This window comes from Triturus cristatus, chromosome 3_1, assembly GCF_964204655.1.
Source record: "Triturus cristatus chromosome 3_1, aTriCri1.1, whole genome shotgun sequence".
NCBI classification, from domain to species: Eukaryota; Metazoa; Chordata; class Amphibia; order Caudata; family Salamandridae; genus Triturus; species Triturus cristatus.
Genome location: NC_140583.1, coordinates 77,624,087 through 77,650,864, shown reverse-complemented (window position 1 = coordinate 77,650,864; position 26,778 = coordinate 77,624,087). Strand labels below are relative to the sequence as shown.

The following is a 26,778-nucleotide window of genomic DNA, read 5'->3' as shown; positions in this document are numbered from 1 at the left end:
GTGAATGGAGCACAGCACGGGGGTGTGCAGTGCTCTACACTTACACACCAGAGACAGGACAGCAGGGGTCGTGTTCTCTCAGTCCGTGAATGGAGCACAGCACAGGGGTGTACAGTTCACCGTACTGACATACCACAGACACGTAGGCAGGGGCCCTGCTCTCTCAGGCCGTGAATGGAGCACAGCACAGGGGTGTACAGTGCTCCGCACTGACATACCACAGACACGTAGGCAGGGGCCATGCTCTCTCAGGCCGTGAATGGTGCACTGTACACCCCGTGAATGGAGCACAGCACGGGGGTGTACAGTGCACCACACTGACACACCACAGACACGTAGGCAGGGGCCATGCTCTCTCAGTCCGTGACACGAGCACAGCCACGAGTAAGTGCACGCACTGACACACCACAGACACGTGGGCAGGGGCCGTGCTCTCTCAGTCCGTGAATGGAGCACAGCAGGGGGTGTGCAGTACTCTACACTTACACACCACAGACAGGACAGCAGGGTCTGTGCTCTCTCAATCCGTGAATGGAGCACAGCAAGGGGGTGTACAGTGCACAACACTAACGCACCACGACCACAGACACGAGGGGAGAGGCGTGCTCTCCCAGGCCGTGAATGCAGCCGCGGCACGCTGGTGTAGTGCAGGACAGTGCCACACTACAAGCACGTGCACAGGTACGCCATGTTTCAGGAGTTATGCAGAGGGTTTCCTGCGTGTTGGGCTGCCAGTATTCACTAATCTGACGTAATTGAAAACCCACCTAAAGACAGTTGCCCTCCCCCCCCCCCCCCCCCAACCCCCCTATAGAAACACATCTATCAAGTAAGGTTAGTAAGGGTAGATATATACATAGTGCACGAGCGTGGAAAGGTTTACATATGCATACATAGGTTTATTTTCACCTACCCACATACGTATATGTACATCAATAGACTCACATAGGTGCACCGATATCCAGGAACACCCAGCCCTAAACGGATAGATACACACACACACACTCACTCTCTCTCTCTCACACACACACAAACACTCTCACACACACACGCACTCTCTCACACACCCACTCTCTCTCACACACACACTCACACAAACACACTCTCACACACACACAAACACACTCTCCTCTTACACGTGCAAATGTCCAAGTGGCCAGTGTTGTAAATCTGCATTTCTCTCCTCGTGGGATAGACATGATTCAAATGCCCAAAGATGAATAGATATTACATTCGCTTTATTTAATCAAAAATGGGCATACATTTGCTGTATTAAACACGAAGACGGCGAACACGCATGCGGGAGGATGTACGTGAGATACGAACGCTCATCATATGCACCTTCTCGTCCTGTCAGGAGCAGTTTCACCGCCACTGCCCCCCCCCCTCCCCGCACACACACAGGCCCTCCACGACGCCCCCTCTGCCTTGACACGCTATGCAGATGCCGCGTGGGCAACATGGCACGGGGGCCGGGGAAGCTCCGCACGGCGCTTGTGCACGCGCGTGCACGCCATGAGCACACACCAAGCGTTCATCGCACCGCTGCCTGCCCCAGCCCGTCTGATTCTGATCCCACCAAAAGCACTCGCCAGTTTACAGCCCTGAAATCCCATCAGAGGGCAGAGGAAACGTGCAGGTGCAGATCGATTAATGCCAGTAACCGGGACCATGGGGTGAGACGGCTGGAACACTCTACACCCGTGTACATCACATGTATAAACACATATAGATGTATATATGGGACCGGCCTTGTAACCGAACCAGGGGGTCTGTCACAAACCAAACATACGAGCACACACTCTTATAAGGATAGGATAGATGGGTGGATGGGTGGATGGATGGGTGGAAGGGTGGATGGGTGGGTGGATGGATGGAAGGGTGGATGGGTGGGTGGATGGATCATCTAAAAGACAGATAGGCACATGGACAAACTGATGTAAATATTGTTTGTTAGCTAGAGAGACAGATGACTCGATAGATACAGAGATGCCCATTAAAAAACTAACTGACCAGTTCTCTGACAGACAGACAGATAGATAGGTCAAGTCAAGTGACAAACAGTCAGAAAGATGGATTAGATGGCCAGACAGACACACAGGCAGTTAGACAGACGGACAGAGGCAGCTCGATAGACACATTGGCTCTCCACCTGCCCAACAGACTGATATTTTGGGCGGATCTCTCCTTCCTTCCATGTCTCAGGGCGGACCGGTACCCAGGTATGTGTCTGGGACAGCGGAGGGGGCCCGCCCGCAGTCCCGGCACACCACGGCCGCATCTGTCCGGGCGCAGCCGCGGCCGCACCTCCTCGGCCGGCCTCTTATTATCAGCTGCCCTCCGTGATGCATGGAGCTGATCTGCAGTGTCAGATCGGATAACGAAATTTAAATTGGATTTGTTCGATTTCCAATGATTTCGATATATTAGTACACTTTCGCTCCCCGCCTGGGCTAGCGCCTTGCCTGTTGGTGCGCTAGCGCCTTGCCCGTTGCACCCGAGCCCCCACTCCCAGACTGCAGCATCCACACAGGGGTCTGGTCTTGGCTTCAACCGTCCACAGATGTTAATTGGCCCCCTCTCTGGGGGAAGGGTAGGGGTTGGAAATGGCCTCTTCTATTCCTGTAATGAAAAAGCCCATTTTCTATACTTATTTATTTCGGTGATTTGCAGGAGAGCTCAGCTACCGCGAGGCACCTCGAAGAGGATGGGGACGACCCTCGTTTCGCAATAGCGACTTAATATAAAGCACGCACCAACAACGCTATACCCTTAAACATTCACCAACAAAATGAACCCACTTACCGCGTATCTGCCCTCAGATTTCAGCGGACATTTTCCAGGTACATATCCAGGGAGTAGCAGACCCGACGGGGTTTCAGGCCCACCGAATAAAAGCAAAAAAAAAACGACAAGAGTTTAAATCCGCCTGCGGTCTCCCATCCGTTGCAGGCACCAAACACTTTGCATCCAACCCAACCGAGACAATTCACCCACAACAAATTCCTCGTCCCGACAAATTGAAACTCGAGTTTTTCCGCTTGGTTTAAGCCAGATCACCACATTTCCCCAGCTGGATGGCACGGTTTCCTCCCTGGTGAAGCTGGGAGTTGGGAAGGAGACGCGCCATTAAACTTTACCCCCTGAGTGGCCATCTCTTCCTCCCCATCGCCAGGGCCGGCGCGCGACGGAAACAGGGCCCCCTTGGGTATCTATCTCTCACTCAGCAGGTCTTCACCGAGCCGGATCCGTCGGTGTCTGAATCTTCTCGAAGGAGTTCCGGAGGACCCGCATGTTTCAGCGCCCCCCTCGCGCTTCCCTTCGGCTTCCATACATCCCATCCGATCTTTGGCCCAATTCAGGCATCTGGTGGCGCGCGCCTTCCAACCCGGACAGCCCCCTCCTCTTTCACTCCTGGCACATCCTTCTGGGGGTAGAACAGCACCCCGAAAGAGGGGAGGGGGCAAATGAACTTCCCATCTCCCCCTCTCGCCGAATACCTGATTAGGTTTCCAATCACAGCCCAGTGCGGAATGGGTCTTCCTTGCCCGCCGGGCTCAATCCAGACGCGCGGCTCCGCTAACTTCCCTCCGCCATCTCCATCCTCCGGTAATGTCACATTCACTGCAAGACTGCAGCTGGGGGTGCAGCTCTGGAGAGGGGCGAGGGAGTGCCTCCCACCCTCTGTCACTCGTCAATCCATCATCGTTTCTCCCCCTTTACCACAGATCGCCCTCTCTTTCCCGATCCGTTCTCCTCGTGCGTAAAACCGCTTCTGGGGGAGTGCGTGTGTGCATAGGGGGATAATGATGAATTCGGGGCACTTTCTGAAGTCCCCCTCCTAATAATTCTCAGAGGTTACACTGTAGGGACACTTGGCGCCTCTTCCAATTACTCCCTGGCCCCCTGCCTCGCCTCGCCGACAAAGCGCTACGAGTCCATGAAGCCAAAAGTTTCCTGTGGCGCTCTGTCCTGGTCAGGTGGACCGCGGAATCTCTTGCCAGCTCCACCTGGCACGCGAGAGACAGTTTATGACCGTCTGTGTCCCCCCCTCTTCCCCTCTCGGAGGGGTTAGCTCTGAGCTGTGGTCACCCAATGGTCATTTGCTGTTAAGCCCCTGCTTGCCATCCCAGCCCAAAAGGCGGACATTCCCAAATGCACCTTCATCCGTGCCACATGTGCGCGCGGGGAATCCGGCACTTGCAGCCGCCGCCGGATGCTTCATGGCAGGAATGCGCGCTCCGCAGACAGCATCATCCCTTGGTCCCTGCCAGGCAGGCGGCTCTCGTCTCTCACACCATCCACCCTGCAGACGCAGCAGCAGTGAGACTCCCCCAGCGCCGCAGTGGGCACAGCGCTTCCGGCCCCTTCTCCCCCGACCCTCTCGCTCCCTCTGCCCCTCTTCCCCCTCTTGCTCCCCTGCCCCCCCTTTCCGCCTGCTTGTGATGAATAAAATGCAATTACCCAATTACCTCCCATCATCTTTACACTGATTGGTCAATTGCATTAACACTTGATGTCAGTGGGAAGGGGGGCTGGAGCTCTGTGGTGGGGCGCTGCTGCCACCTGCCTGTCAGCGGGGGGACAGTCAGCGCCGGCCCGGCGTCCCCGAATGGAGAGCTGTGGGAAAGCAGAGCGCGCGAAGGGGAGAGTGGGGTCTGCGGAAGCGCCGAGGAATGCAGAATTAACCAAGAAAGACGGCAGCACGCGTCACTCGTCTGGATTGTGGACATTACTAAAGCATATTCTAGGTGTTAGTGGGCTGTATAGTGTACAGCTGATTGAATAAGGATGAACGACTTCTCCTAATAAGTAGAGATACTTAGTAGCACTAATAAAGCCAACTCTGCCACCACTGCAACTCACAGCAACAGTCCCAACAACAAGAGTGGCAAACCCGACCCAAAGGACGAGGATAAAACTCACCCCCATCAGCACGATGCCAATCATCCAACTACGACGAATGTTGTTATTACCATTACTACGACTAATAATGGTACTGGTAAAGGTAAACATACAGTTACTAAGAATAATGATGATAATACTAATGGGGTGAGATTTGTTTTTTTAAAATAATTTGTATTGTTCATATTGTGGGTAATATTAATAATAACCATAACAACACCAATACTACTAATAAAACAAAAATATTAACAACACTAATCATTATTTGAATTCATTTAGTGCTTCTTTTCACCTTCTGATGTCACCAGTGATGTCATCAGTGATGTCACTGTCCATGTCATGAGTGATGTAATATGTGAGGTCATAAGCAGTGCATTACGGGGTTGCGAGTTATAGTTAGCTCAGATAACTAAAACTGCTGAATTTCACTGGTTTGTGTATAAGAGAAATCTGAAACTAACTGTAGCGTCCCTGTAACCTTTGTTTTTTAAGTGAATTTCTAAGGTTTTCAAATTCTATTTCCTAACTATAATGTACCTGTAACATGTGTCTTTTTTAAGTGAATTTCTATGATTTATTTTAACTAGAAGGCGTGTTTGAAGAATGGCGGAGAAAGGAGGAGTGGCTCAGACCAGCTCTTGGAATCCTGCTGTATCGGACTTACTGGAGGTAACAGGAGCATTTCTGGGCCCCCAAGAACCCTCAGCATCTAAGAGGACTCCATCCCACAATTAGCAGTGTACTAGGAGGTGCATTTACAGAGTGGTGGAGAAAGGGGGTGTGGCCTCCGAAGACATCACAGCAATCACACTGTGTGGGACTTACTGGAGGTAACAGGAGGGCTTGTCGGGACCAAGGACCCTCAGCAGCCAAGGGGACTTCATCCCCCAACCAGCAGCGCGCCAGCAGGCTCGTTTGCAGAGTGGTGGAGAAAGGGGGCATGGACTCAGAAGAAATCTCAGCAATCCCGCTTTGTGGGACTGACTGGAGTTAAAAGGAAGTACCCTCTGGAGCCAACGGGACTTCATCACCCAACCAGCAGCGCGCCCAGAGGCTATTTTTTTAGGGGACATGACCTCTGAAGTCCTCTCAGCACTCCCGCTGTTTGGGACTTACTGAAGGTAACAGGAGGGCTTGTTGGCCCCCAAGGACCCTCTGCAGCCAAGGGGACTTCATTCCCCAACCAGTTGTGTGCCTGGTGGCACATTTGCAGAGTGGTGGTTAAAGGGCCTGGTCTCCAGTGACTTGAAAGTAGTTTATTAAAATATATTAGGGAAGAGGGGCTATGTGGCCCCCCTTCCTGGCCCCCCTTCCCTGGGCCAATTTTGTTCCTGGGGACCCAACCCCCTGGGCCCAGCCTTTAAAAAAAAGACTATTAAAAACCTGGAGAGGGACGGAGCGGCCGACCTCCTGGGCCAATTTTGGCCCTGGGGAACTCCATTCCCTGGGGACTGGCCTCTTTTATTTATTTTGTAATAAAAAAATTAGAGGAGACGGGCCTCACAGCCCTCATCCCAGACAGCATTCGGCCCCTGGGACCCCATCCCCCAGGCCCAGCCTCTATTGTGGGTGCCCTAGTCCCACCCAGCTCCATAATCTAGGGGTTTGTCCTGTTAATCCCACCTCAATTTTGGCATGAGGTATAGCATATACAAAAAATGGTAATATGTGGGCCCAAATAGAATCGTGACTCTGCTAGTAGAAAATATAAATTAATCTCTACAACTGTATGTTACTATACAAAATACAATTTCTTTCTATGTCTACACTCACAAGCAAAGGCATCTCCAAGTGCCGGGTGTGTATTATCAAACAAACAAACAAGTGGTACATAAACAGACCAAAGCTTGTTATGTCACACATCCTACAATAACATGGTACAACAAGTATCAAAAACATATAAATGTACTTAATCTCTCTTCCAAACAAACGGTTAATATGACTGCAATGATTATTAGTCAGTAGCAGTCCATAGCAGAGGTAGTCCAGTACAGATACACACAGGAGGTAACCAAGGGTGCTCGAAAAACAGTGTGTATCCAATCTTGAAACAGTTAAATGCTATTAATGCTTAATCGGACTCCTCCAAATCCAGAAAGTTGACGTGTTTTTGCCCATCCATTCAGGACTCTTCAGGACAAGGTGAGTAGAAAAAGAACATGGAATACCACAAAACAGTGCTCAAATGACTCGTCAGACCTCTAGCGGCTGTCTAGTCACCGTAACGTGGTGAGAGACCATACCCAATGGTACATTATTGCTTTCTCAATCAAAAAGGTGTCTTGTTGTTCGTCTCTGGGTGTGGATTCGGGACATCCACCCAACAACTCACAAGCGGAAAAACGTGTGCTGTGCAAGGGGAAAGTCTCACTCACCCTTGATTGGGACCACGGGGGGACCCAGAAGGCCCCCATGGTCCCTGCAGGCTCCCCGCCTCCTGCAGGAGACGTAATTGCTTTTACACAAAGTCAGCTGCTGAACATGCAGCTCCCTCTGTGTGGAAGCAATTTTACTCTGCTTCCAGCAAGTAAGAGCATTCTTAATGCTCTCGCTTGCTGGAAGGCGAGCACAGTTTTCTTGAACAGTAGAGCTCATGCCAAGCAATAGCAAACAGTTATGTCCTGGGAATGGGTCCAGGGCGTTCAGCCCCCCTCATTTTTTATGTTTTGCCCCGGGGGAAGTGGCGGTTCCCGGGTCATGGGAGGTCCACGTGGCCCCCCCGATTCATTAAAGTTAAAGCCCTGGGGCAGGCGGCGGCCCGGGGCTGCAGTGCATCCGCCCGGCCCTGCATTGTTTTTAACTAAAGCCTTGGGTAGGTGGTGGTCACTGGGGCTGAGGGGGTCTGCGCCCCCCCCCATTCATTCTTGTTGAAACCTCTGAGAGGTGGCAGCCCCAGGGGTTGCATGGTGGTCTGCGCAGCCCCCGTATGGTTTTAAAATAAAGCCTCAGGGAGGTGGCAGTCCCCGGGGCTGAGGGTCCGAGAAACACCCCATTCATTAATAAATAAGCTCTGTGGACGTGGTGGTCCCTTGGGCAGTGGGAGAAGCTGTACAAGCCTACCGCATGCATTTGTAAACAAGTCCATGGGAGGTGGTGGTCGCAGTGGCAATATTAAGCCCCAGGAAGGGGGCCATGCGTCCCCTCCCTTATTAAAAAAATGTCCCAAGGACCTGGCCCACCCACAACCGATAATTAATGAAGCACGGTAGCCGGCACTTTGGTTTTTTTTAAAATTGTCAGCAGGATCCATATATCCCGCCAAAATGTTTAAAATTCTTTTTTTACTGTTTTTTCTGGGACTCAGCTCAAGCCGAGTGGCTGCCAACACTTCCTGGCTTGAAGTGTTGGCAGCCAATCAGATCTCAGCACGAGATCAAGAGGACTTGCAGATCCTCTGTGCCCCTATATTTACAAATGTATTTCCTTAATATTTTAAAAACTACCCAACGGATTTACACCGAATCACAAAAGGTTACTCTCTGAACCGTAATTACCCCAAGAAAGTGATACATATGTCTCGAAAAAGAGCAGCAAACAACAATCGGGCAGCTCTGATTGATTTGCCCAGCCCCAAAGAACCTTCTGATAGACTCACCTGTGTGAACACTTACAATACTTACTCTAACAAAATCAAGAGCAGTATCCTCAAACACTGGAAAATCCTGAACATTGGCACTGAGGCCTCAGAACCTCCACTTTTTGCTTTTAAAAGGAGTGCCAACATTAAAGACCACATTGTACACACCAGACCGAGAATCTTGCACAATACAAGTGAACAACAGCCATTATGGGGTTTACCACCGGTGAAAGGACATTACCCATGCGGTTCATGTGCGGCTTGTCCACAGACTTCACACATGACACAAGTGGATATTGGCACTGGTAGACCTTGGCTGTTACAAAAACACACTAATTGTAATAGCGATAATGTCATTTATCTCATCACGTGCCCCTGTTCCATGCAGTATGTGGGCATGACTACACGCAAGGTCAAAACCAGAATCCTTGAACACAAGAGCACCATTCGGTGCAAGAGGAGGGCTACTAAAATGACAAACCACTTCCTGGATTTTAATCATCAGGCAGATGATTTGTCGTGGACCATTTTGGAGCAGCCTCTCATTCCCCAGCATATCACAGATGTTTCAAAATTTCTCTTCAGAAGAGAACAGCGGTGGGTGTTCCGCTTAAAAAGTGACAACATAGGTTTGAACGAGGATATTCCTTGGTTGTCTCTATGACCTTATACCATCTATGAGAATTGCCTTTAGCAATTCCAACAAATAATTTGATATTACAACATTCCCACAGTAAATACGTAAAACAACTGGGTATATCTAGATCCTTCCTGAGATTATACTGTGGAGCGATTGTTTGTTTACTTGTAGAGTCAACTTTGGCACTATTATTTACTGAATCCTGTACTTGTGGTGAAATACGACACATGCCTTCTTAGCGTTTTTTACACATTTTTGTGTCAAATGGGTTTTGTACTTTGCTAATACTGGGCCTTCATTAATTATGCACAAATCGATTTGCTTAAACATTCAGCAATTTGGTTGTGCCCATTGACTAATAAAGCTTGTGTTCCGGTTTGTATCGTCTTCTGAAAAAACTATATGTTTTCGTTGCTAGGCTACAGATAAACAATCATTGCTGTCTCTGGTCGGGCTTCGCTAACAAAACTCCATGATATAAATGCATCCGAGTGCGCATGCGCGCTTTGCCGTACACTGCTTTATTAAGTCACTATCGTCCTGCCAGAGACAGGCATTACAACAAGACGACTATGGGGTCCTTATGTCTCTTCACGAATGCAGGCAGTCAGGATAGACACCTATGGGGTCCTTATTTCTCCATTCGGAGCCATCAGTGTTTGGGTATTTATTCTCACTTTTCCCACCCCGTCGGTTCCTCCGGTTGCAATCTCTGTACATCGACGGAGTACCGACGGAGAGGTGAGTGTGTTGATATGCATTTTACTGAGTTTCTGCTTGATGATTTGGTTTAAGTTATTGATAATTGTTGCTGTGTTTGGTCATGGTGTAGTCTTTCGATGTATAGACTCTTGGCTTGAACATGAGTTCGTAATTTTCAGACACTTGACTTCCCTCGTCCTTGACCACTTTTGTAAAATCTTAACAAGTGGTTTATGTACATACACTTCCAGGATATAAGGGGAGTGACATTGCTATAACACTCTATGTCGTTTTGAGTCCGTTTTAGTCTGTTGGACATTACTGATATTCTTCACTTTTTATGGCACTATTGAGCAAGTAAATTATACTGATTAGGTTATACTTGCTTATTTTCACAGAGCGGGGCTCCCTTCCCTGAGTTGTAACCAGGTTGAGGTGGGCTCACTTGTCCCACAGATTGGGTGAGTCTTTTTACTAGAGCTTTCTAACAGTTTGGACATAAGTACTATGTTTGAGCCACATATACCAGTGTTTCAGACATGACTGTTAACTAATGAGGTTTGGAGATTTACTTTTTCTATATGTGTCTTCTTATTTTCAGACAAGTTCCAGCGAGATTGTATCCGCTAAAGCATTAACTGGTTTGGTCTTTTTTTCAAACTTTATTTGCACGTGTGTAACACTTTCTAGCAGCAGCTTTGTTTTTTGGTCCTGATGAAAGCCACACATACTTTTGAGATGGTCATTGGCTGAAACATGTTGACCCTTGTCATCTAGCAGTTTTCAATAGTAACTGCTTTGCACTGTTTTTTATCTCTGGCAGGGCTAATGAGTCAATAAAAATCATTTTTTCAATAGCGCTAGCCAGTTTTAGCTCACACTTCACACACTTTTGAATTTCTTTGCGCTGCGCCCTCTTCTCACATTAGTGCTCATCTTTGGGATCTGAGTATCCTAAAATCTTAAACAAAAACATCCCTGAGCTCCCACTTCTCAGTGCGGTGGTTGTAGCCCTCAGTGGGACTAGGTTTTCCCACTGAGAGGAGAAAGCCTAAATGATGAAGCATGTCACCTTCGGGTGAGTGAGGGCATTCATCCTTAAAGGGATTCCTTTCCTTTCTGATTTGTTCACTGTCATTTTAGACACGGCTTGACTATAGTATCTCTCCTTTCATGCTCTAGTTCTAAAGTTGCTCAGACCCGAGAGTTTATGTTTGTGTGTTGCATATTACGTATTAGGGGAATGAAACTTCTCGCAGGTCTTTAAATCTGTTCCCTTGGACCCCCCTTATCCATTTTGTGTGTTATACATATACTCTCTGAACCAACAGCTACCTCTCTGCCAAATGTGGTGTAATTCCGTTTAGTAGTTCGGGCTGTAGCTTTGTCTAAAGTTACCTATAGAAATTAACATGGGGAAACACTTTTTGAACCCTCCTTTTTCTCGGCCCCCACTTGAAGGATCACCCCAAGTAGCTTAATTGAGCATCAAACTTGTTTTGAAAATGTCGCAAGGATTTGCCAAACGACGCCAAACGTATTGGCAAATCAAGTAATGCTCTTCCTATGGAAACTAGGTCCTAACTATAACTACCTCCTGCTGACCGCCGGTAGGTAATATCAATATATATATCTCCCAAAATATATTTCAGTATAACTAAAGATGGGTAGCTGGGAATAGATAGTTTTCTGAGTGACAACAAACATAAAATAAGAGCGAAGCCCAGTTCACTCAGAACCCCGAGTTGAAAAACATACCCACAATTCACTTTTCACCCATCTATTATTTTATGGTGTGTATGCCCGCCTGAATCATATGTCACAGCTACCAGCATATGTGGTAGGCAAGGCAGCAGAACAAATGGGAAGTGAGCGCTGCTGTTAGGTGATGTCACAACGCGGTTGAACATTTCACTAAGCACTGTTACAATATCACTAGAGTGAATAGCATATTCATATATATTACACTGCGGCGACTGCCGCTGTATATTTACAGTTGGATGAGATTTTCTCCATAGGAAGAGCATTTTTTGTTTTGCCAATAAGTTTGGTGCTGTTTGAAGAATTGTTACAAAACTTTCCACAAAAAAAGGCCATCTGCCTCAGCTGCTCCCTGGAAAGTTTAAGGGTGATTTGACAGCAGTGGTTGAGAAAAAGGTCAGGTCCAAAAAACAATATTCCAATGCATTTTCCATAGGGATTCTTGAACAGCAATACAGAAAAAAGGGCAGAACAGAATTGCAGAAACAAGCATATTAGGACCAGTTTTAGGGTTGGCAGTTTGGGCTGGACTGTTCCCATGAGGCACAGGGTCAAGACTGATTTGCATATGGCTAGGTCCAAACAGGGGAGGCATGGTGAGAAAAAGAATGATGGATTTAACCCAGATCTCTTGGCTGGGGATGAATGTTTTGATTTGTTCTGCATTCCGTCCATCAATTGTGTGTCTTTTGCTCTCTTGCCCTAAGTGCGCCGGGTATGCCCAGACGTGGGTCCCGGTCTCACTATGCCACTGGATTCAAGCTATCCTGGCTGATGAGTTGTGAAACCCCGAAAACCGACCCTAGGATGCTTGTTTCCTGTCCAGGGAGGGCATAGCTTGGCAGATCGGGCTGGACTGTTCCCATGAGGCACAGGGTCCAGACTGATTTGCATATGGCCAAGTCTAAATTGGGGTGGCATGGTGATTAAAAGAATGATGGATTTAACCCAGATCTCTTGACTGGGGGTGAATGTTTTTATTTGTTCTGCATTCCATCCATCAATTGTGTGTCTTTTGCTTACTCACCCTAAGTGCTCCGGGTATGCCCAGACATGGGTCCTGGCACACCGTGTCACTGTATTCAAGCTATCCTGGCCGATGAGGGGTGAAACCCCGAAACCGGTCCTAGGATGCTTGTTTCCGGTCCAAGGCAGACCTGGCTTGGCAGTTTGGGCTGGACTCTTCCCATGAGGCACAGGGTCATGACTGATTTGCATATGGCCAGGTCGAAACCGGGGTGGTATGGTGAACAAAAGAATGATTGATTTAACCACAGATCTCTTGACTGGGGGTAAATGTTTTGATTTGTTCTGCATTCCGTCAATCAATTGTGTGTCTTTTGCTTTCTCGCCCTAATGCACTGGGTATCCCCAGATGTGGGTCCCGGGCTCACCGTGCCACTGGATTCAAGCTGTCCTGGCTGATGCGGGATGAAGCCCCGAAACCGGTCCTAGGTGCTTGTTTCCGGCCTAGGAAGGACCTGGCTTGGCAGTTCGGGCTCGACGGTTCCCATGAGGCACAGGGTCAAGACTAATTGTATATGACCAGGTCTAAATCTGGTGTGGCATGATGAGCAAAAGAATGATGTATTTAACCCAGATCTCTTGACTTGGGGTGAATGTTTTGATATGTTCTGCATTCCGTCCATCAATTGTGTATCTTTTGATTTCTCGCCCTAAGTGCGCAGAGTATGCGCAGACATGGTACCCGGGCTCACTGTTCCACTGGAGTCAAGCTATCCTGGCTGATGAGGGGTGTAATCCCGAAACCGGTCCTCGGATGCTTTTTTTCCGGTCCAGGGAGGACCTGGCTTGGCAGTTCAGGCTGGACTGTTCCCATAAGGCACAGGGTCAAGACTGATTTGCATATGACCAGGTCTAAACTGGGGTGGCATGGTGAGCAAAAGAATGATGGATTCAATTCAGATCTCTTGGCTGGAGGTGAATGTTTTGATTTGTTCTGTATTCCGTCCATCAATTGTGTGTCTTTTGCTATTATTACCAGACACGGGCGACTCGGTCCCCATGTCCTGAAACTTTAAACGTAAAATGTTGTTGGGAGGCAGGTGAGGGGTACCCTGGTCCTCTAGAGGGTACGTCCCAAAGGAAAACACCTGAGGCGAAATGAAAAAAAAAGTTTTCTCTTTTGGCCTGCCGGAACCATGGTACTCTTACAGGGGATTTTGACATTTCCCTCGCAGTCAAGCTGAACCCAGTGTGGGCCTCTGCGTGGCCCCACTGGACTCCTGTAGGAGCCAGCATGACACATATTCTCCAGCAGGAGTCTGTTAGGACTGAATAAAAAAAAAATAAAGAATGTGACGTGGGGGGAGGTTAGCAGCTCGCAGGTGCATGACCCATCTGCAAGGGTTGGGTGCCTTGTGGCCAAACTCACGTCGCCCACGGCCTAAGGCCATACGTGGCGGGGGATTGGCTGTCCATGGTGGATTGGGCACAGGGCTGAGTCTCAGTTACTAAGGCAGGGGCATAATACAATAGTTGTGTCTGCACAATACAGTGTCCTGTTTTGTCACTAGACTAATTAATTTAATTAATTTTCCCTTTGCCTCCATATGGCACAGTAAAAAACAGAAAACTATGAAGAACCAAAACTAGAGATAAAATACAAAGCAAAAATAACACATATGAATAGACTTCTATGAGACACAGATTTAAAGCTCAAATTGAATAAGTTAAAATAAAAAAAGACTATTAAAAATTAAACAAAAATCAAAATACACAACATTTGACATTAGGGAAGGGAGAAACACACTCAATTTCACAACAGTATTGTCCTCTACAAACTAACACCATACAATATTCAAACTTTTGCTTGCATTATAAACAAAATCCTTATTCGATCTGTTTAAAAATTGTTTGAAACAAAAGATATTGCCAACCTTTATTAACAGTTGATAAATAAGCAAAACCCCGGTGTGAGAAGCTGGCCTGGTGTATGATGTCCACTAATGTAAGTGGGCCCCGTGCACCAGTCCAGACAGCCCTTATTGTGATTTAAGAGGTTTTAGACAACCTTAAAAGCTCTCTAAGTGGTAGCTTTGGAGAGCAGCCTTCAGGCTTAACCCAGAAGGTGTGTAAAGCAGCTTGTTTTACCAGAATGAAATCTTATAGTGTAGATTAAGTGGAAAAGAACCACACAAGTTATTTATACAATTATTTATTTATTAGAGAATACTGTCTAACACATTTATAAATCTCCTACATGGAGATAAACATAATACACACAAAACTTTGCATAGAAATACAGTAAATAGCACAAAGTACACAATGGACCCCAGGGGGGGACCAAACCATATACTAAGAAAGTGGTATAAGAACCATGACTCAGGTCAAGACAGTGTCAAGAAGACGTAGAAGTGCTGGGGACTCAAGTAACGACCCAAGGTGAGTAGATAGGGACCCCACGGAGAGCGTGTGCAGTGTGGGAACATGACTGCATGCTCCGTACAATTCTACGTGTAAGTCGCGGTTGGATGTTTAAAGATTAAGGACTTTTCCCAGTGGAGCCTAAAGAAACCCAGTGGAAGACAGAAGGTTGGAGAGTCACCCCACCCGTGGATTCCCTAGTACCCATGTTACCTACACCAGGGAAGCCGGGTGCATACGTGTGAAGTGGTGTCGGAAACCGCCGTCGGACCTAATGAACGACTTCAGGAAAGTGCCGGTGCTGAAGAAGGAGAAAGTGTCTGGCAGAATCCAAAGGTGGATTCTAGATGAGAAGTACCTGCAAGCAGAGGGGACATAGTCTATGTCACTCAGGAGTGACCAGGAGACTTGGAAGATGAATGCCCTCCGATGTCAGGTGTTGCAGAGTGGGGGACGGTGACCTTGACTCTGCAGCTGTGAGGACCAGGCAATGCTGAGGAAGACCAGGAGCCATGCACAAGCTGTCGAGTGCTGTGGGGTTGGTGTTTGGCGGGAGTACCAACAAGCCTTGGCAAAAGCAATCAATGCAGGAATTGACGAAGGAGCAACGTCGGGACCAGCAATGTCCAGGGGACTCACCACAAATGGCGGGAGTCAGAACAGGCCCGAGCAGTCGGGGGATCCCAAAAGAAACAAGGGTGACCCTCAAATGGACCCACAGGTCGGAGGCACTGGAGTTGTGAGAGGACCTCAAGCAGTTCACCAAAAGATGCAAGCAACGATGCACACAATGCGATGTGGCTGAAGATTCTGGTCACTGGAGGTGCTCGAGGTTGGGGCTACTAGGAGCCCAAAGAGCTTCTTGGAAGGATGCCAACAAGCCTTTGCAACTGCAAGTTGATGCAGTGCACAGGGGTTCGGTTATTGCAACCCCCAAGAGAGATAATGGCTTCAACCTTGGTGAGAGGGCAGGGCAGGCCAGGCCTCAGGAGCTGTGGAAAGCCACCACCTGTGTTGCAGAACTTTACGGAGTCCGGAGGAGCTCAGGGTCAGCAGACCGGTCAACTTAGTTTCGGTGCCTGCAAATGCAGGGGAGTGACTCCTTCACTCCAGGGCAGATTCCTTCAGGTGACTTTGATGTCCATAGGCCTTGGAAGATCTTGTGTGGTGCACAGGCACAGACATTGCAGCAGACTGGAAGGGAGATGAAGTCGGGCCCAAACGAAGTCCAGAGTTCCCAGACGGTAGGAGAAGAAGTGGTGTCTGAACTGAATCTTTTCCCACGATGAATCTAGGGACCCACCCACATGTAAGCCCTCAAGTACCTTCAGGAAAGGGTTGAGAGGATTCAGGGGACCCTCCCAGTGGAGGGTCTGGACAGGGAAGAGGTTACTCCCATGTCCTGTGTCCGTTTTCACGCCAGAGGGAGGCCAACCGGTTCCCAAAGCTGGTTTGAACTGGACTATGCATGAGGACACCAAATATGCCCCACATGCAGACTGAGTGGCACTGGCTAGCGCACCCACCCGTCTCAATACACTACATCCTGTCTGGAAGGTGGTCACACCTTATTGTGACAGGATGCCTATTGTTCTGCTTTCCCCTGCTCGAGCTTGGCTCAGCAGCAGGAGGGCAGAATCATGTCTTTGTTTGGCAGCAACCATTTTGTGCTGCCCAGGTATAGAAGACTTGGACCGGGAGCACTGAGAGCCTAACGGGGGCTCGATCCAGTGCTTGGAATTATACCTTCAACACCGTTTATGGTGTGGGGGTATGATTCCAACATGTTTGCTAGGAATCATACCTCCTGTGTGGGGGTATGATTCCAACATGTTTGACACCAAACATGATAGGATTTGTTGCAGCCGTTTTCCAGATGGTCATTGCGTAATTACGCAGTGCCCCTCTATATAGTATATGGCTGCTTCACTGACAACCCGTAAGAATGTGCTCCGCATGATGTGCGGGTGTTCTGCTCATGCAGGGGCGCCCTCTCAATTAGAGCCAAGCACCCTGCCTTCAGGGTTGTAAAGGCTGCTATTAGGGTGACTTACAGGTTTTAAGTGCAGTGACCCTAGCTATAGGAAACCTATATCTATCATAAGTGGTGCTAGCCCCAGCTTACACAGGCTGCAATAGCAGGCCTGTAGTTTCATTTTGAATCATCTCCCATGGGTGGCATAATGCATGCTTCAGCCCATGAGGGACCTCTGGGGTACCTATGCACTGGGTATCTTAGTACCATAAACAAGGGACTGATAAGGGTACCCCAGTACCGAATCTTGGATGAATCTAAGTACTGACCACAACAATTTAAGGGAGAAAGCAGATAGACCGGCAAGCAGGATCCCAGTCAGACTAGTCAAAAATCAGCATAGCAAAAGGCAAAAAGTGGGGGTAACCTTGCAGAAGGATCCTACCTTTCTACACCCAGGCAGCACAGTACTATGAACAAGTTCTATTAAAATGGTTTCATTCCTTTTAAAAGTAAACAAGTCATTAAATCTAGTATATAACAATAAAATGTTTAAAACAATTATAGCACAAAACATTTTAATGATGTTCTGAGTGATGTCACTTGTCATGTAATCAATGATGTCACTTGTGATGTCTTCAATTCTGCCTTGTGTGGTGTCAAAAGCAACACAAGGGGATGACACAATAAGACTGAAGCAGGCAATGGTGATGTCATAAGTGATGTGATTAATGATGTCACTTCTGATGTCATCAATAATGCGTTTGGTGACACTTGCAACGCGAGTGAGACTTATTCTTTGCGCCATAAATTTCAATGCTTTAACGAACTCTAACTCAGTTTTTATATGATACACACATCATGAATAACAAATGTAGGCCATGATTTAGAATATTGGAAAAGGATGCTTTGTGCTGCGGACTGCTGAGTGAACACAGCAGGGATGCGGATGCAGTTTACATAAACAATTTTTTTTCTCAAAGAAATAATGAGAGACTCCATGTGCCAAAAAGCTAATAACACCCAAGATCCTGACAGTTCATCAATGAATCTGTTGAAACACTTATCCTGGCTGGATCCCCATCTATAGCCAGGTTTTGAATACAGTGAAACCATGAGGGTCAGCCTGGTAGTCCTGGTTACAAACCATAATTACTCCAGTCCTCAGAAAGCGGGGCACATGTCTGATCCAGCAGAGACACAGGCGTAGGTTTAAATTTGCCAGCAAAGTTGGTCAATATTTTGAGACTGAGGGCACATTTAATGCTGCAGGATGCCCTGTAGGTGGGACATTCTGGGGCATGAAATGCAGTTTACTGATTGGCAACCTGCAACCCTCCCCACTGCAGGTAGAAGGTGCGAGAAGGGAAGGTCCCAGGTGGCAACATACAGCTTGGAGGAAAGAGTCCAGTGTGGTTCACGTGGGGTGAAAAACAAGTACAATTGCTCCCGTGGCGGAGGCTGGGATGCTTGGGAGGAAGGTGGCTGAATATGGCATCATAAAGGTGGCAGGAGGAATGCACTACCTGCAGGTCCAGCCGCACATGGGGCTGGACTTGGCACAATGAGGGCTCTCAAATGGCTCAGGGGATGCTGCCAAATGTGACCAGTCCATCCACTGCCCCTTGAAGTTTGTGGCAGCAGGACCTCTGTCCCACTGCCAGAAAGGGCTGTCTCATCTGACCCTCCTTGTTGAGAAATCTTCCCAAACATTACACATTGCATAACTCACGAGTTCAAGAAATTTGTGGAGATGCAGCCCCCCAACCTTACAACCTCGACATGTTGTGTAGCCAGACTGTTTCTAGATGCACATTCCCAGGTTCATTAGAAAGTTCCTTCTTGTAGTTTTTAAAAGTGTGTGGAAGAAAGATGTCAGATGCCACCAGTGTAAGGAGAAGGGCGAACGCCCTCGAACTCTATTGGTGGATAGCTCCATCCTGATGGCTAGGACTGAGCGGTAACCGCCTCTTGAAGGTATATTTCAGAGCTAGCTTGTAGTAATATCACCACACAGTAGGTTATGAAAACAGTGAAAAGAATTCACTTAGGAAAAAAATCACCTTAAGCTGGGGAGGTACTCATTGGAATATGTACCACATTGGGACCACCAAGGGGTTATTTTGTCTTCACAAAGTGACAGAACATCCCAGATTAGCTACTGCAGGATGCTGGAGCTGCATTGTAACTGTGAGGTGGGACTTTCTTAGAAAAAGACTCAGTCACCGCAGGCTTCTGCAGGAAGAGAATATGAGGTTCTGGAGAGGGTATAATATAGTACTCGGGAAGGACTGTTAAATGGTAGCGGCGGTTTCAGTCGATAACCTTTCAAGTATTGCCCGGCGGTAATCGCCTCTTATAACATTCGATGATTAACCAACAAAAGAGGCAGGCGCCGGAGACTGGAAGGCAGGAAACAAAGTTTTATTCCGTCGGAGCAGAACACGTCAGATCGGACAGCAAGGTATCGTCACGAGGTGCTCTAACTGCATCTCTGAGGCCTGGCCTCTTATACACAGGTTTATGACTTTATTACACGGTTTATGGTACATGGCACATTCTTGAGATTGCTTTGATACATGAAAGAACATCCTCGGAGTCCCCACTTCAAGCTCGTTCCCACACATATCTACAGTAGAAGTCCCCACCCTACCCACAGTAGGAGATGGCTATCACACAACTGGACATTCCGCCAATTCCCGGGGGTGTGTGCGACTGGTCGGGTCTCAGGGGGTGGGGGACTTGATCTACTGTAATCCCTTTGATGTGAGGTGTTTTCCCTTACAGTAGGGGCAATAAACTGCATCCGCAGGGCTAGGTGATGGCCTGGGATCGGTTCGGACAATCGGGCGCAGAGGAAGGGGGTTATCAAAAAGGATGTATGACCATGTATGGGATGAAAGGAGGTGTTGGTCAGGCGCGGGATGTGGTTCCATGGCAGGGTCGCGCAGAAGGAGAGGGTTTATGGCCCATGTATGAGAGAGCGGGGGCGGTCAGCGCGCGGAGGGATGTTCGCAGCGCCAGAGGGACGCGTCGTGGGTTTCTGCGTGCGGCGCTGGAGAGAGACAAGATGGCGCAGATAATGTTCAGTTACGAACTAAATTTCCACAGGACCTCTTAAGAATTTTATGGGCCGAGACTAGTACTCAGCCTAGTAACCCTAGGACCAGGACCCTGAATAGTGTGTTTGGCTGAATAGGCCCAACTAAAGACACTGACCTTCAGCATCAGATTGTAGTAGGAACCCATAGCTGATCCTAATTGAGATTTGGCCCGGGAGGAGTTTTTATCATGCTGGCATAATACCGCATAATTCCTCCCATTTCATGTTACACTTATTACTCAAAAATCCTGAAATTAAGCCATTACATCAGGTTCTGTAACTTTAAGTCCCTTCGGGTAAAAATCCTTTTGCAAGAACATGGAACAAGCCAGCAAAGAGCATATGAGTGGCTGTTGTTTGCGGCACGTGTGTTTTTTAGCTGTTTTTTAAGCTTGAAATATGCCATCACATCCAAAATGGATATAAGGACACACTTTACACCACAATATAGCTCTAAACACAAGTTTTGCGTTTCATGTAATTTCCCACAATTTTCTGAAATTTTGCATATTTATGCAAAAAAGATATCTGATGAATTTCGCACACCAGAGATTGAGGGTCCTTCACAGAACTAACTTAAAGACAAAATCCTAAACTTTATACTTTTGGTATTCACAGAAGGCATTTAGTAGTAGTAAAGTTAGGATTTTGTCTTGTCTGTCTTAAGTCTGTCTTAAGTCTATCCTAAGTCTGTCCTAAGTTCGTCTTAAGTTTGTCTTAAGTGTGTCTTAAGTCTGTCTTAAGTCTGTCCTAAGTTTGCCTTAAGTCTGTCTTAAGTCTGTCTTAAGTCTGTCTTAATTCTGTCTTAATTCTGTCTTAAGTCTGTCCTACTACTTTTGGTATTCACAGGAGGCATTTAGTAGTAGTAAAGTTAGGATTTTGTCTTAAGTTTGACTTAAGTTTGACTTAAGACAGACTTAAGACAGTCTTAAGACAAACTTAAAACAAACTTAGGACAGACTTAAGACAGACTTAAGACAGACAAGACAAAATCCTAACTTTACTACTACTAAATGCCTTCTGTGAATACCAAAAGTAGTGAGTTTAGGATTTTGTCTTAAGTTAGTTCTGTGAATCGGGCCCTGAGATGGGATTCATGTCCTGAGGAGAACTGCCAAGTTAGGAGGTTTCAGGGGTATCCTGGTTTTATCGAAGAAGATCTTGAAGAATTAGTCTGCTGACACCTCTAGGAACAACCAGAGGGTACAAGTTGATGTGTCATCACCTATTTCGAATCTCAGATGAACATGATGTGTGTAGACTATCTGGGTCAATCACACCACAACGTAAGAAGGACTCAAGCAAAGTTTAGTGTCATCAACCACCGTGGGAATCTATGTACAAAGGACTGGACCAGTGGCGGGGAATGATGCTCAGTGATAGCGTCTTGTCTTGTGCACCTCCACTGGCACTGACCACTTCTAACGGGGAGGGGATGTGAAGACTAGTGGAGGGCTTGTGGTAACCACTTATCAGGTTGCTCTGTGTACTGCCTCTTCCACCTTAAGCTCGTTCTTGTGCTGCGTGCCCCTACACTGCCCTCCTCCAGTCCCTTCTCTCAGTGACAATCATTATTGCTTTTGTGCAATAAAAGGTGTTCACAATGCTTCGTCCACATACAGCATATGTCCGGCATGGGTAGTGCAGGCATCCACAACACATATAACAGTTACGTAATAAGTAGCAGTAGTGCTTGCGTAGTCACATAAAATCTGCAGCAGAAGGGCAAGGATGTCATTGTGAGTAAAATAAGCTCCACCACGTCTACCAATGTGCTACCTCTTCTGTCTGTATACTCCACAAGCATCTTTAAATATACAAATAACAACTTGTGTATTGCCAATGCTTGTTTCCATCTCTGTATATCTTAGCACTCACAAGCCATTTCTTCCATCCTCATCTAGCTTATCTTAAGCATGTTTGTTCTTTCTAGTTTTGACAGATGCACCATCTACTACTTATCTCCTTTGAATCTACACAAGTCTGGTCTCCCTGACTGGTGAGTTTGGGTGGGCTGTTGTTGCATCGTGGCACGTGGGTACAGTAAACATCACACCTGGTTCTTCATAGAACCTTTTAGGTTCATTTATCCGCTTCTCTAATTCTAAGTCCCCCTCTGACCACTACTGTGTCCAACTCCGTCTTGCTTCCTTAAGTATCTCATTAAGAGGTCAGTGCCAGTCATGAATGATGGTTCCAGGGGCACTGACCATTAAATGTAAAGAGACTTGTGTCAGTGGATTTGAATTTGTTGAGGGTAAAAGCTGTAGCGGTATCTTTGTATGTTAGAAAAATAATTGGTATTGACTCGACATAATGAATACATTATTATATTGGGCTATTAAACGGTAATGTGAACCACAGTGCAATGTATGGGTGATGAAACAAAATCCCGCAGACGGCGTTTACAAATAATAATGCTTCTACACAAAATTGTTTCCGTGGTAGGGCCTGAATGTGCCAATAACCAGCCATAAAAGAACACCCCTTGGCGTCGACCCGCCTCCTATTTCAGAGCAGTGGGTGTACTGCCTTTTATGATAATACTTTACCTACTATATATAATGCCACAGGAATTGTTTGGGCTACAGGTCAGAATCTCGGATACAAAAATATCTTGTGACACAAACATCCGCTGAGTACACATTTTCATCGATTAACTCCAAGGGGGCGATATTCTCGTAAACAATATTCAGGATAGGGCATTTATATCGGACAGCTTCGGTATTCTGGGATGACACCATTGGCCAGGGTCTCAGTGGTCAGGTGTGTACCATTCCGATGACGCAGGGGGGGCACTAACCATACCTTCTCCGCCTGTGCCTACTCCTGCTGAAGTCAGCGTGTGCAGCACATGTGCCAATGCCGTGAGTCTCAGCAGTCTCGCCACAGGCCTTTGCCCCTTAATTCACACACTCAGACTTGGCTACAGCATTGTCTTTAATCAAGAAATAATGAAAGATGACCTCACCGTCCCCCCCTCTGTGTAAATATTTTCTCCTCCAAGACTGTTTGCTTCTCAGCCTGGCAGGGAGACCTTCAAGCTGCAATCCATGTAAAGTACCCGCAGTATATTTATAGTTTATGGGACTTTCTCACCTTCACATGTGACTAAAGGTTCTTTCTCACCATCCTCAAGCTGACGGGATATCAACAAATAAAGACATCTTCGGTGCTACAGTAAGAGCTGCACAGAAGCAAAGCATCCCTGTGTGCTTGAGAAGGGGCCAAGGACAGAATCACTAGCACCAGAAGATGCGACCTCCTCTCAAGGTGAGGCATGGGTAACACGGACACATATTCAGACGACATGTGAGTGGACCTACCCTCCATAAATGTGTGTCAGTTCTGTAACTGCCAAAACTAAAAACAAGATCAGACTTCATATCAACACCGCGAAACAGATTTCCACCCTGCCCCATTCCACCATACAATGCAAAGCGTACCATCTTCAGACTAATTTAAAAATGCTGCCCTCTCTGGCATCCACACATCTCCCAGAGCCGCCATCTATGAAGTTGTCATCTTACCCTCAATATTGGTACAAAAAACGACACTGGAGGTAGGCTGAAGGCAGTAAAGCTGAGCCTCTAATAATATATAACAATACAACTGCTAGTACTGCACAATGTCTTGGAACTCAATTTATTTTATGAGGACACATCTTGAGAAGAAACAAAAGTGTCAAAGACTTGTTTTCTTGAATTAATCAATACATTTAATTATTTTATGTTTTTTGACCTTCCATTTGTAAATGCAATTCAAAGAATGGGCAAACATATAATGACAAAGGATTTTTTTAAATTTACTCCACACCATTCATTTATACTCATCATACATACTGATCTCACATACCATTCATTATAATGAATTTGTTCATACTCATACATTCACATACATACTCGATCTAAAAGTTTTAAATTTGAGAAGACGAATTTTGTAGACTTTCTATTTGGACCACAGAAAAAGAGATAAAGGAAAATTGGTCTCTATAACTGTTTCTTTTTATGTTATAATTTCCACAATTCTTGTGGTCTCTTCACACGGTCTACGCGTTTCGAGACCCCTTCTTGACGGGGACTCTCATCAGGACCTGTAGGTATTAAGAACAGGCTCTGTCAAAAAACATAAAATAATTAAATTTATTGATTAATTCAAGAAAACAAGTCTTTGACACTTTTGTTTCTTCTCAAGATGTGTCCTCATAAAATAAATTGAGTTCCAAGACATTGTGCAGTACTAGCAGTTGTATTGTTATATATCTCAATATTGGTACGGCCGCACTCCAAAGAAGTATTTGGATCTCTAATCAAGATTGCCAACACAGCCCTTACTCAAAGGGGGGCTCCTCCACTAAGGCTGAGGAGCTTCGCCCCCCCATTCAGCACTGTAAAAAAGGAATAATAAAATGATAATAAAGCAAGGATATTATCGTTTTATTTTTCCGTTCGGAGTCAGTTTTGCGGGGAGAGCGGGGCTGCTCTGACGACAGGAGCAGGGGGAGTGGTGAGTGCACTTTGTAAGAGCGCATGGATGTTTGACCAGCCGGCCCAAAAATGAATGTGCACTTTGCATGTTCTCCACCCAGGCTGCTTGACCGCCTGGGTGGAGAACATGCCCGGGCTCTCAGTCCCCGTCTGAGTGCTGAACCACGGTGCGCAGACCAATCACAAGGCTGTACTGCAGCCTTGTATTTGGCTTAGGGAGCCCAGGTGCTTCCTATAAGCAGAGATGCCAGAAAAAGAAGACGGAGAGGACGGAGACGGCCGACAACTTGCCGACCGGCCGGCAGGTAAGTGATGTAATTTTATTTATACCTCTCCCCTCCCCCGGCCCACTCCCCATACCCACCCCACTTCCTATTCGCAGGAGCAGCCGCCACTGCTAACTCAAGACACCTTCTCTGAAGAACTCAAATCTGAATGGATCCTACCACTCCTGAGGAGTCCACCCCTGGACCCTAAGGAACGGGCTAATTACACATCAATAACATGCTTACCATTTACTTGAACGCTGGCCAAGCAAACTCTCTCCGTGCAGCTGAACAGTGACATCAACAAGCATCTCCTCTCCTCTTTCATGACCAGCACCCTGACTTTAGGTATCAATGGAGCATGGATATCTAAACCATGGACCACACCCTCCTCATCGCTGGGAAGATCTCAGCTTATTACCCCTGCTTGACCTCTCCGCTGCATCCGGTCATCAGGCCCTGACACTCACAGGGGATTCTTACATGGGATTCGCAGACATCCTTGTGGTTGGATGTAATCGGTAAGCGTTGACCTTAAAAAATCATAAGGACTTACAAGGACACTGATCTACCCAAGACTATGTATAAATGAGATTCCTGGACTCCTCCCTCATTCACAAAAATAGTGTGACAAACAAGCAAAACCCATATCACAAAAACATACTGCCAACACACAAACTGAGCAAGCAGCAGTGGTTGGCACAGGTAAATGCAGCGGGGCGGGCACGGTGAGAGCGGGGAAAGTCGATAGACGATAGAATAGGTATAATTAAATAAATAAATAACATCTATTCCGTCGTCAGTCAGCTTCCCCCTCTTCCATGCCCTGCCCTGCCCTACGCACCGCGTTTATCTGTGCCGGCCGCCACTGTGAGAAAGGACAGCAACCAACACAGCAATGAAAGGATACAACATTAAATAAGACAACTGAATACAAGAACATACAGAGACACATTTGACCTACACACACTGTTCTCTATATACAGTAAGTTCAACATACTTTCAATTAAAAAATACAAAGGTACATTGGCATTGAACAATGTGCAAGATAAGCTGGCATTGGGCACAGTACAAAGGTACACACGGCATTGAATAACGTGCAAAGGTACATAGGCATTGAAACACTCGAAATATAAGCAGTAAACCTCAATTTGATTTAAAAGGCACATTTGTAAAACCCATATTCAACCATGAAGGATCTCTTTGGGGAATCAGCCTGTACAATAGAGGCTTTACCACGCATCAATTACCACACAGTGCCTTTACCACGCTTTGCGACCATTCAATTCCTTTACTACGCATGTTTTCACAACGCATATGCCTTTACCACACATGCCTTTACACCAAAACGTCAGTATATTTAAAGTTAGTGTGTATGTTTGTCTGGATGAATGTCTGTCTATCTATCTATCTATCTATCTATCTATCTATCTATCTATCTATCTATCTATCTATCTATCTATCTATCTATCTATCTATCTATCTATCTATCTATCTATCTATCTATCTATCTATCTATCTATCTATCTATCTATCTATCTATCTATCTATCTATCTATCTATCTATCTATCTATCTATCTATCTATCTATCTATCTATCTATCTAGGAAGGTTTATCGGATATTAACGGCTTTCTATGGGTTAGGGGTGGGCAAGGGGGTAGGGTGGTAAAGGTGTTTTTAGGGTTTAGGTGTGGGAAGGGGTATAGGGTGGTAAGAGTATCATTAGGGCATAGGGATGGGTTGGGCATAGATTCGCAATGTTTAACCTACACAAACATTCACTGTTCAGCCGCCACTCTATGTTCTGAAGTTCGTTTTTCAAACTTTGAGAGATACATAACGCATTTAATTACGCGATTTGATTCACAGTTTCTGGATGCCAATCCTTCACTGTGCAGTGTTTCACCAAAACTGAAAATCCCTTCCACTGCTAGTACACACTGTGTAAGAAGGGGGGCCTCATTGGATTGTTA

At 46.7% G+C, this 26,778-nt stretch overlaps 1 protein-coding gene across 2 annotated transcripts in view; it reads right to left on the bottom strand.

Moving 5' to 3' along the window:
* LRRC4C (leucine rich repeat containing 4C) overlaps positions 1–26,778 on the bottom strand; it is a 1,197,586-nt gene that overhangs the window by 300,382 nt on the left and 870,426 nt on the right. The window contains exon 1 of one of the 2 annotated variants that reach the window (XM_085643467.1): positions 2,806–4,360. The exons of the other annotated variant lie outside the window; for it this stretch is intronic. The gene's annotated coding sequence lies outside the window, so the exon portion shown is untranslated. Of the gene's footprint in view, positions 1–2,805; positions 4,361–26,778 lie in introns of those variants that run through there. 2 annotated transcript variants of the gene reach the window in all.